This window comes from Megalobrama amblycephala, linkage group LG7, assembly GCF_018812025.1.
Source record: "Megalobrama amblycephala isolate DHTTF-2021 linkage group LG7, ASM1881202v1, whole genome shotgun sequence".
NCBI lineage: Eukaryota > Metazoa > Chordata > Actinopteri > Cypriniformes > Xenocyprididae > Megalobrama > Megalobrama amblycephala.
The window spans coordinates 48,348,293-48,358,643 of record NC_063050.1 but is presented as its reverse complement, the minus strand read 5'-3'; positions in this window follow the sequence as shown (position 1 = coordinate 48,358,643).

Below are 10,351 nucleotides of genomic sequence, written 5' to 3'. Positions count from 1 at the left end.
GATGCTTAAACATATCTGCAGACTGGTCAATCCATCCCTTTGTTTGAGCGTTTCAGATGCCTTGCCCCAAGCAAAGAAGTAAATAACATGACAGTCAACCTGTTAAAATGCATATTTCAGTGAATGACATTCATTTGAGAAAGATAAAAAAGGAGCACAAGACTAATGCCCCAATCTTGCAGTTGCAATGTGTTGTCTGAGGGCGCTTTGCTGTGTCGCATCTACCCAGCGCTGCTCTTTCAGGCTTAGGGCTTTGCCGAATAAATACAGACTAAATCAATTAAACATGAGCTTTTCTCTGTTATGTAAATGTATTATCAACAAAACCTCATTTGAATCTCACCACGCCTGATTCTTACTGCCTCATTCTCATTGCCACTCTCTTGTGCGTTTGGCGAGGGATGGTCTCTTTGATACATCTGTTTGAGACAGCGGGACGTTTCATTATTTATTGCTCAAATTTATTTCCCTCTGAGAGTGTGTGTGTTAGGGGGAGAACGCTAGACACCTGTGATGTATTGGTCACACTAGGAGCTGACGTGAACAGAGTTCATCTATTACAGGAGATGGAGTGAGACAGGATTACATTACCTAAGCACCTCCAGTGTGGGGGATGAGAGGGTTTAAACAGGGCAAGTTAAGATACATGAGGCTATTCGCCACTCTGAAGTAAATGTGAACTCGTAGGTGTTTGTTAGTGAGGAGAACGAACATCAGATTTAGTAGCCTTGGCAATTTTTCATGCACTTCAGGGGTTCTTTAGGGTCCAGGTGTTAGTGCTGTCCAGTCCAACAATGGACACTGAATCACGGTACCACCTGGTGTGGAGCTGCTTCCAGGTGGTGTCAACTAGACATTTTCTCAAGATAATATGAATGCCGCTTGCCCATGAAAAACTTGCCACCGTGATGCTATAGGTGTTGTGGGTGCAGCAAATCAGCATGTTAGAATGATTTCTGAAGGATCATGTGACACTGAAGACTGGAGTAATGATATGCATGGCTATATATATATATATATATATATATATATATATATATATATATATATATATTTACATACCCTTGCTCGCAAAATTTTAATTATTTTAACAAAATAAGAGAGATCATACAAAATGCATGTTATATTTTATTTAGTTATATTTTATTTATCTTCATAATTGTTCTTAATTTGTCTTCCGGGAAACATGTAAGTATCTTCTGTTGCTTGACATTGCTGGAAAGGGTTCAAATATGCAAAAGATGCTGGAAAATCAAAGAATTTGCAGGAACTGAAGGATTTTCCTGAAGAACAGAGCTCAGTTTAACTGCTTAGGACAAAAAAGGGACTCAAGAACAACCATCACAAAACCAAACAAAAAACAGCCGTGAATCATCAAGGTAATGACGTACAGTAATAAGAATCAAGGGTATGTAAATTTGACTATATATATATATATATATATATATATATATATATATATATATATATACAGTAATCTGTTGAAAATATTCAAACCCCTTCATTTTTTCCACATTTTGTTATGTTGCTGCCTTATGTTAAATTACTTTAAATTACTTTTTTGTCTGTGTGTGGCAACTTTGCAAATGTATTAAAAAGGAAAAACAGAAATAAGTACATTGCAGAAGTATTCAAACCATAACTCAGTACTTTGTTAAAGCACCTTTACAGCCTGAAGTATTTTTGGGTATGATGTGACAAGCTTTGCACATCTGCATTTGGGATTTTCTGCCATTCTTCTCCTCAGATCCTCTCAAGCTCTGTCAGGTTGTATGGGGACTGTCGGTGGACAGACATTTTCAGGTTTCTTCAGAGATGTTCAATTGGGTTCAAGGCCAGGCTCTGGCTGGGCCACTCAAGGACATTCACAGAGTTGTCCATAAGCCACTCTTGCATTGTCTTAGCTGTGTGCTTATGGTCATTGCCCACAAGGTCCGAAGTTCTGGATGCTCTGGACCAGGTTTTCATTAAGGCTAATATTTTGCTGCATTGAGCTTTCCTTCTACCCTGATGAATCCCTCAGTCCCTGCCACTGAAAAACAACCCCACAGCATGATCCTGCCACCACCACACTTTACTGTTGGGATGGTATTGTGCGGGCGATGAGCAGTGCTAGGTTTCCTCCATACATGATGCTTGGAACTGATGCTTGGAACTTTACGAGGAGAATCTTGAGTCTGGCCACTCTGCCATAAAGCCCAGATAAATTGAATGTTGCATTGATGTTTGTCCTTCTGTAAATTTCTCCCATCTCCATATATGATCATGGAGCTCAACCAGAGCGACCATCAGCTTCTTCGTCACCACTCTAACCAAGGCACTTCTCCATCGATTGCCTTATTTAGCAAGGAGGCCAGCTCTAGAAAAGTCCTGGTTGTTCCAAACCTCTTCCATTTAAGGATTATGGCTACATGCTGTGAACCTTTAACGCAGCAGAATTTTTTTTTTTTTAGTCTTACCCAGATCTGTGTCTTGATACAATCCTATCTCTAAGCTCTACAGGCAATTCCTTTGACCTCATGGCTTGGTTTTTGCTCTGATATGCATTTTCAGCTGTTAGACCTTTTATTGAGAGGTGTGCACCTTTCCAAATCATACCCATTGAGTTGAATTTGCCACAGGTTAACTCCACAACTCCAAGTGTAGTAATATCTACAAGCCAAATTGAAATGCTTTAAGTGTCTCAGAAAAGGGTATGGATACTTATGTAGTTATTTGCAAAGTTATCACAAATCTGCTTTGTCATTATGGTGTATGGAGTGTAGATTACTGTGAAAAAAGTAATTTAAAGTAGTTTAATATAAGGCAGCAACATAACAAAATGTGAAAAAAAAAATGAAGGGGTTTGAATACTTGCGCAAGCCACTGTATATATAATACTATTGTTCAAAAGTTTAATAGTAGGTATGAGTGATGAAAGTAGGCATATAAATTCATGTTTTCATTTACCTTGAGCAGATATATATTTACAAATCTTATTCACACACTTTCAGACAATAAGAACCTGTTTTCCAAATCTAATTTACCTGTTTTCTTCTTTTTATTCTGTCCTTTGTGTCATTTCACTCTTTTCACATCCTCTTTGTGTTCTTTTCAGGGTGTGTCTTCAGTGTTTGGTGATTTATAGCGAGGGAGCATGAGTGCTCCAGATAAGGTTTCAGGAAACAGCATCTCACCTGAGCTTACCCCTGCTTTGAGCCTCTGGGTTTGGGTATAAACACACACTAACCTGTGGCCGTGAGCACTGGAGCTTCAAAATCCTGTGATCATGGATATCAACTGCATGGCTTTTCATATTACCCAAGGCTATCATCTACTCATACACACAAAACATATGCAGGGGTTAGTTAATCACACGAGAACGTACAAACCCATGCGAAACTAGACTTTTACTTTTGTCATCGCTGAGGTAATCTGATCTGATTTTAGTATGTTGCTATATGGTTTCATTGACATTTCTATATTTTAATGACACCTTAATCCAAAATCAAGTCTCTGATATTCAGGCGCCGGTTGCACCAGATGTGTGTAATTTAAAACTTTGCCTTTTTGTAGCATAAATCGGCACTAAGTTACATTTTACCCTCTACCAAATATTTGAGCGTTATACCATTAAACTTGACATTGAAATGTAACCTCACATGCAGAATAAACAAACATTTTCTGGAACACTCCAACCAAAAGTAGAATAAAATATAATGGTTAGAATAAATTAGCAGATTAAATTTCATCAATGAGCTCTTTTACTTGACAGACTACAATAATTAAAACATATATGCTTTCCTGTAACCCAAACATGGTGCTAGCAATACCAACATCACAGGTTTGATTTCCATATGAACTGATAAAAATATATACCTTGAATGTAATATAAGTTGCATTGGAATAAAAGATTCTGCCATAAACATTTATAAATGTCGTTACTCTTTTCTTACTCTTTTAACAACAGCACTCTCAAACTTTCTCCATCCTTTAGTCACACTATATCTCTGTTATCCTGAGGCTACAGACACCCCACAGAAAAAGCTCATGGGTGGTAATGCATGGATATTATATACCTGTACCACCTACAGACCTCTCTTATCTCCCCACCTGTGCCTATCCATCAGGCGCCCTAGGCAAGATCCCTATTGGTGCCCCCCTTCCCCCTTTCCCCCCTTGCAGCTTAAAGTCACCAAGAAATCAAAACTGACAATTCTTTTTTTTTAATAGAATAATGTAGTATTTATTATAAATAATTTATCAGTGCACATCATTATTTAGTGTTTGAAGTCAACATGAATTGGAAGTTGCAATAGTCTTTTGTTCCCGACTGTGATCTGAGTGAAACAGCTATTCAAACAAGAAAAAAAATGTAGGGCGGGACTTGATTTTGTTCGTCGGGAATTGATTGGATTGCTGTTGTTTGCTATTGCTGTGATGTCATTTGAGTGACAGCTCTTCCCGCCCTCACGGCAGTAAACACATCATCAGAGGTTTTCAGTTATCAAAAGATTGTATACAATGTATGGACAATTCGAGCCCGACGATGAAACATCTGAAGTAGTTGATCAACCAGAAACTCAATCGCAGGACGTTTCTCAGTGGTAAGTGTCAACTTAGTTTGTGGTATAAGATGTGATAGCAGCATCATTGTTACAGGTTGAGATTCAGAGAAGCAAGCTGGTCCAAATAAACTGGGTACTGACCAAATGGCAACACAGAAGTGCAATTCATCGACTGGCCGCTAGAGACAGGCTCCAAAAGGGAATCAATCCCATAGACCTCCCCATGTTAAAATGCCCAACTTTACAGCAGAAAAAAAAAAAAAAAAAGTTTACATCCTGGTACAAAAAGTGGTTTTGGTCTATATAGCTAATTTTGCCCTTCATTACAACTTTGAGAGGGGTGAATTTTTTTTATAACTCATCCATTTAAATTATATTAAGCCTTAAAAGTTCTGCATAATTAAGGGCGTGGCCACTTGAGTGACAGGTGGATTGCCGCTGCTGTCACTACTAGCCGTTTGTCTGCTGTCTGTTGGCCGTCACGTCACCTCAGCTAATTCCACCCGCTGAACTTGGCATCTCTGCCGTGTTTGTGCTTTTTTTTAGGATTATTTCATACAATTATCAAATAATATGGCTTGTTGTGCGGTTAATTGTACTAACAGACCGTCCAAGAAGTCTGGGCTCCATTTTTTTCTGGTGAGTGAAATTCTAATATAATTTTATTTATTAATTAATTTAATTTATTTAAAATAATTTATTTACTATTTATAATTGTATTTAAAACTTTACTACACTCCAGAATCCAACAGACTGTGATTAGCTGTAGGGTGAAACCATAGACTGTATAAAATAGTCTGAAACATTGTCATATAATGTTATGCCTGCATTTCATAAATAGCATAACATTTACTAACACTGACTATATTGGAAGTATTTGTTTTAATTGTTGATGTCCTCAAAAATATGTGTAGGAAATAGGCCTGTAATTACTCAAGAATAGACAGTGCAACGGAACAGAATGAGCCTGAGCTTACTTGATCACGTCGAGCTAGGTGGGTGTGGTTTCGGCAACCAGGAACCTCAGCTCCACCCACATCCTGCCTATTTGTCCATTTTCGGTTATCCGGGAGTGATGCACGGTGATGCGCTGCCAAGATGGCGACGGCCGGCTCCGCCAACTTTGGGCTTCAAAAATGCTGTTCAGAAACCTTGTGGTGACATCTACGTCCATTGTTTTATACAGTCTATGCTGACCCATCTTTCAAGAGCAAGCGTTTTGCAAATCCTACGTTGAGAAGCAGTCGTCAGTAAAATGACAGGAACTCAACAAAAGATTGTGATTGTTCTGCTGTGGTATTGTTGAAAAACATGAATTTTAACCTGATTCTAAGCAGCCTCATCATTCGGAAGTGAAAATAAAACAAATTTACCCTCACAGTGTAGGACACTGTCTTCTTAACATGATGTTAACCAGACGAAAAAGCTACGGCTACAGTTTTTCGCTGGCGGACAAGGTACAACATAGGCAGGCATTAGGCAAATGTGTTAAGTTGGATTCGAGTTCCTGACGACTCGTTTAGGTGGTTCAGAGTCTATTCCTTAATTTGAGAGACAATAACTTTATTTATTGTGCATTTCGGCTTCACAACTTTGGAGATCTTTTACATTCACAGACAGCTACATTACACAAAAAAATAATAATGTGCACAAACATATTGTTTATAATAAATACTGCAACATTCCATAAAAAACAAAATTTTGTGACTTTAACATTTTAACGGGGTCATCGAGGCGCTCACTGGCGCCCCCTCCAGCTGGTGCACCGTAGGTAACCGCTTAGTTCACCTATGCCTAGAACAGGCCATGTACTCTCTTTTCTACTTTCAGTGTCTCCTCTCCTTGCAAGTGTCTTTTCTCTCACCCACCTACTTTCTCTCTCCTCTGTTTTGTCATTGACAGTCCATCTGTGGCCTATATCTCTACGGTCATCTCTCATTCTCCCGTTCTCTTTCAAGATTTGCCCACTGTATTGGTTTGCAACACACATACACTTTCAGCCCTTTCGTTTTCCTTTACTCCAGTGATAGTAACTGAAGAGTAAGAACATCTTTCTTTTGCTAATGGGTGGTGGTAAAGGATCAGATTTCTCTTTTGTAATGCAATAGAGACTTCGCCTCAAGGCATGAGAAACACAGGCTCCCTCAAAGCCCAGGAATCAAACTTCCTAAATGTTTTTGCCCTCATCTGAACTATTATTCACAGACGTTAGTTGCTAATGGAACAACTGTGGACAAATAGGTATACTAATACCATTATGGCTTTTAAATTCGCTATTTAATTTGTATGCTTCATACATATCATATTTCCTTTGGGAAAACATGTCTTGTAGGGGAACATTTATGCATTTCAGGTTGTAAAAATTGCCCTAATGTATCCGGCCAGTAGGCTTTTACTTAAATCAGAGCTCATCAAAAGAGTGTTTGACCTTATTCTAACCAGCTATTGATTTAGCCTGTTTGATAAAGCATTTCCCATGAGTACTTTGGTTTGATTGACAATCCTTCAGTGGGATCATGGAATTGCTTAAAGATATGCAGGCGCACCTTACATACACAAACATGCATGCCTACTCCATCTGGTAAACTCTTACTCTCCACATAGTGATCTGATCCCTTGAAACGCAAAACTGACCGGCGTTTCAAAGAGCATGTCGACTTAAGAATGTCTTGAATAGGGCATCTTCATGCATGCTCGTAAATATGATTGACAGAAGCATAGGAGTTCAAAGACTAGCAACTGAATACATTCCAGGTTGGGTTTCATTAGATGTTATATTAGGTGGTGCTATTTGTAGACTAAGTATTTGTTTGTCAGTGGCCATGATTTTTTCCAGTAGTATTTGTTCCTGGAACAACATTCATATCAAATGTAATAATCTCTACTGTAAACTTTTATCAGATGAGCTAAAATAAGCAATATTGTCTTGCAAAAGCCTAAAACAGAAACTCTGTCAACATGAAAACTGGGAAAAGTTTTTTGATTGAATTTTGATTGCTTTGATATCAGTTTTCACACTCAACTTTCTCTGAATCTGAGCATAGCTGACAGAAAAGAGGACAAAATTTGAACACAAAGCTCATAAAAGTATCATAAAAATTGTATATATGACTTGTGCATTATATTCCAAGTCTTCTGAAGCCATAAGGCAGCAGGGGTGGGGAACATTGATCCTGGAGGGCCATTGTCGAGCTTCACTCCAGTCCTGAAAAAACACTCACCTGCCTGTAACCTTAGTAATCCTGAAGATTTTGATCAACTTCAGGTGTGTTTAATTAGGATTGGAGCTAAACTCTGCAGGACAATGGCCCTCCAGGATCAACGTTCCCCACCCCTGTCATAAGGTAACTCAAACTAAATTAAAGTTTTCAGTTATTATTAATTATTTAGTATTAGTTATATTTTAAAACAATTATTAATGAAATTCTAAAAATAGCTAATTAAATTTTTTTAATTTATTATTTGTATTTCTTTTTTCTCCCTAGCTCTCTTTGGCAATGAGAGAAGTAGTAAATGAGTCTGATTGATTAACTGTTCTTTTCAATTAATCAGTTGATCTGGTTCACAAAACAAGTCTAAATAATGATTTAAATTCACTGTATGTCACTTGTAGTCGGTTCTGTTTTTTACGGAGAAAAAAAAATTAAATCGTGCACACGATTTACTAATTCGTTCCCTCGATTTACTAATTCGTTCCCTCGATTTACTCATTTGTGTGCACGATTTAGTAATTCGCTCCATCGATTTATTAAATCGTGTGCATGAATTATAATTCAAGGGAACGAAATAGGAAATCGTGCGCACGTTTTAGTAAATCGAGGGAACGAATTAGTAAATCATGTGCACGATTTAGCCTACAATTTTTTTCCTGCATGTCATGTTCGGGGCTCCGTAGTTTTTCCTGTGTCTGTTTTCTCTAGTTGTTAATTAGTTCCCATACCTGTTCTGTTTGACCTTGATTACTCTCTCCATGTATTTAAGCCCTGAGTTTCAGTTCATTTGTTCGTTCGTTTGTCTGGTATCATCTTAGTTCTACATGGTTGTGTTTGTTTTTCTCCTACGATCTGTTCTGTGTGGATAATAATAAAGACTATATTTGTTACTTATCTTCTTCATCGTGCACACTACTGCAACCACACCTGACAGAATACAGTACATTACAAATATGGATTTATTGGCTGTTCAGGTTTTTTGCCTAGAGCTGAAGCAGCAATTTAGTGGACCACACCTGTGGATTTTTACAACTGGCATTCTTAACCAACTTCCCGGATCGCTCATTGTGCGCATTCTTGCAAGCCTTAACGAGCGCGCAACAGCATGCCTGCCCGGTGTTGGTCTTTGGGGGATATTCACCACTTTTCTGGACATCGCCAGCACCACTTCATACCCAGAGCCCAGCCAGCCATCACCCTGCTGCACGGACAAGATGCCAGAGCCCTCCGCAGACGGAGAGCCAGAGCCTGCCTCAATGAAAGTGTCAGAGTTTGTAACAGAGTACAGTCTGTTCATCTTAAAGCCTGGGACACACCAAGCCGACGTCAAAGAACTAGCGGCAACAAAAGCAGACTGTGTTGTCGCCTCTCATCAGTTGCGTCTCAGCCAAAAGGCTGCGCTTGAACACACCAAAAGGACTAAAGGCGACTGTCAATTAGCATGTGCGTTCTGCGCCTGCCTGTCAGTAAAATCTGTCTATTTCAGCAGATATCAATAGTCTGTTTTCGTCATTCAAAAAGGGAAACCGAAACTGGGAAGGCAGATATACCAACCGTACCATTTTTAAATATAAATCACAGGGATGAAAACACATCAGGTGAGAAAGATGCGAGATATCCCATTACCCCCCCCCCCCCCAAAAAAAACTATTTATATTATAGCTATATTTAATATTTGAATTATGAGTTGAGTGTATGCGCTAACGCTGCAAAGATTACATAAACTTCGCCAGCATATTGAGTGAACATAATCTGTGAAACAAATTGCGTACTAGCGTATTGATTTGACATCGTTACCCTTCACAGTTGGCTTTTACCTGCATTTTACAGGTCTTCATTTCAAACCCTGTCATTATGAAATTGCACAGAACATCTCGTGTGTGTAAAAGCAAACTGTTTCATTACGTTACGACAATATAGTATAGTAGAGTTCAACTAAAGTTGTATTCGTTGGCAAAATGGCAATGTTATTAGCGTTATACAAATTGTATTTGGAATAATAAGTATGTTCGATTAAGTGGAAATAACGAAAAAGTGAAAATCACAAGTCAGCCATGTCAGGTTTATTAACAGTCCCAAGCTTTACATATCGATACTTATCCCAGGAGTGTTGCATGCGGCGAAGCCAGGATTGGGAGTTTACATCTATGCAATCACGCTGTTCACTTTCTTCATTCCAGTCAGCTCATGTTATTATGAAAATATTTGTGCATTTGAATGCTTCAGTAAGATGAAGTAAAATTATTATAAAAGCCTTCTGTCTGTCTTGACTTCTAGCTCGCTTTCATAAATTTCACTTTTATTCTCGTGCACTGCCTCGTTTACTAAAGGCAGGAACACACCAAGCTGACGGTCGGCCGTCGGGCAGTTTTTGTTCAGAAAAAAGTTTTCTCAATGTTTTCCGCACCGTCGGCTGAAGTTGGTCCTTGTTGGCTTTTTTTCAGCCGATTCGACATGTTGAATCGGCGTCGGAGCTCGTTGGTCCGTCGGGCCATCTGATCATTCTGATTGGCTGTTCAGCTACTGCCACCTGCTGGTATGGAAAGGCAATTCATCTTACACAGGCGCAGAACTGTCTGTCGAGCGTCGGTT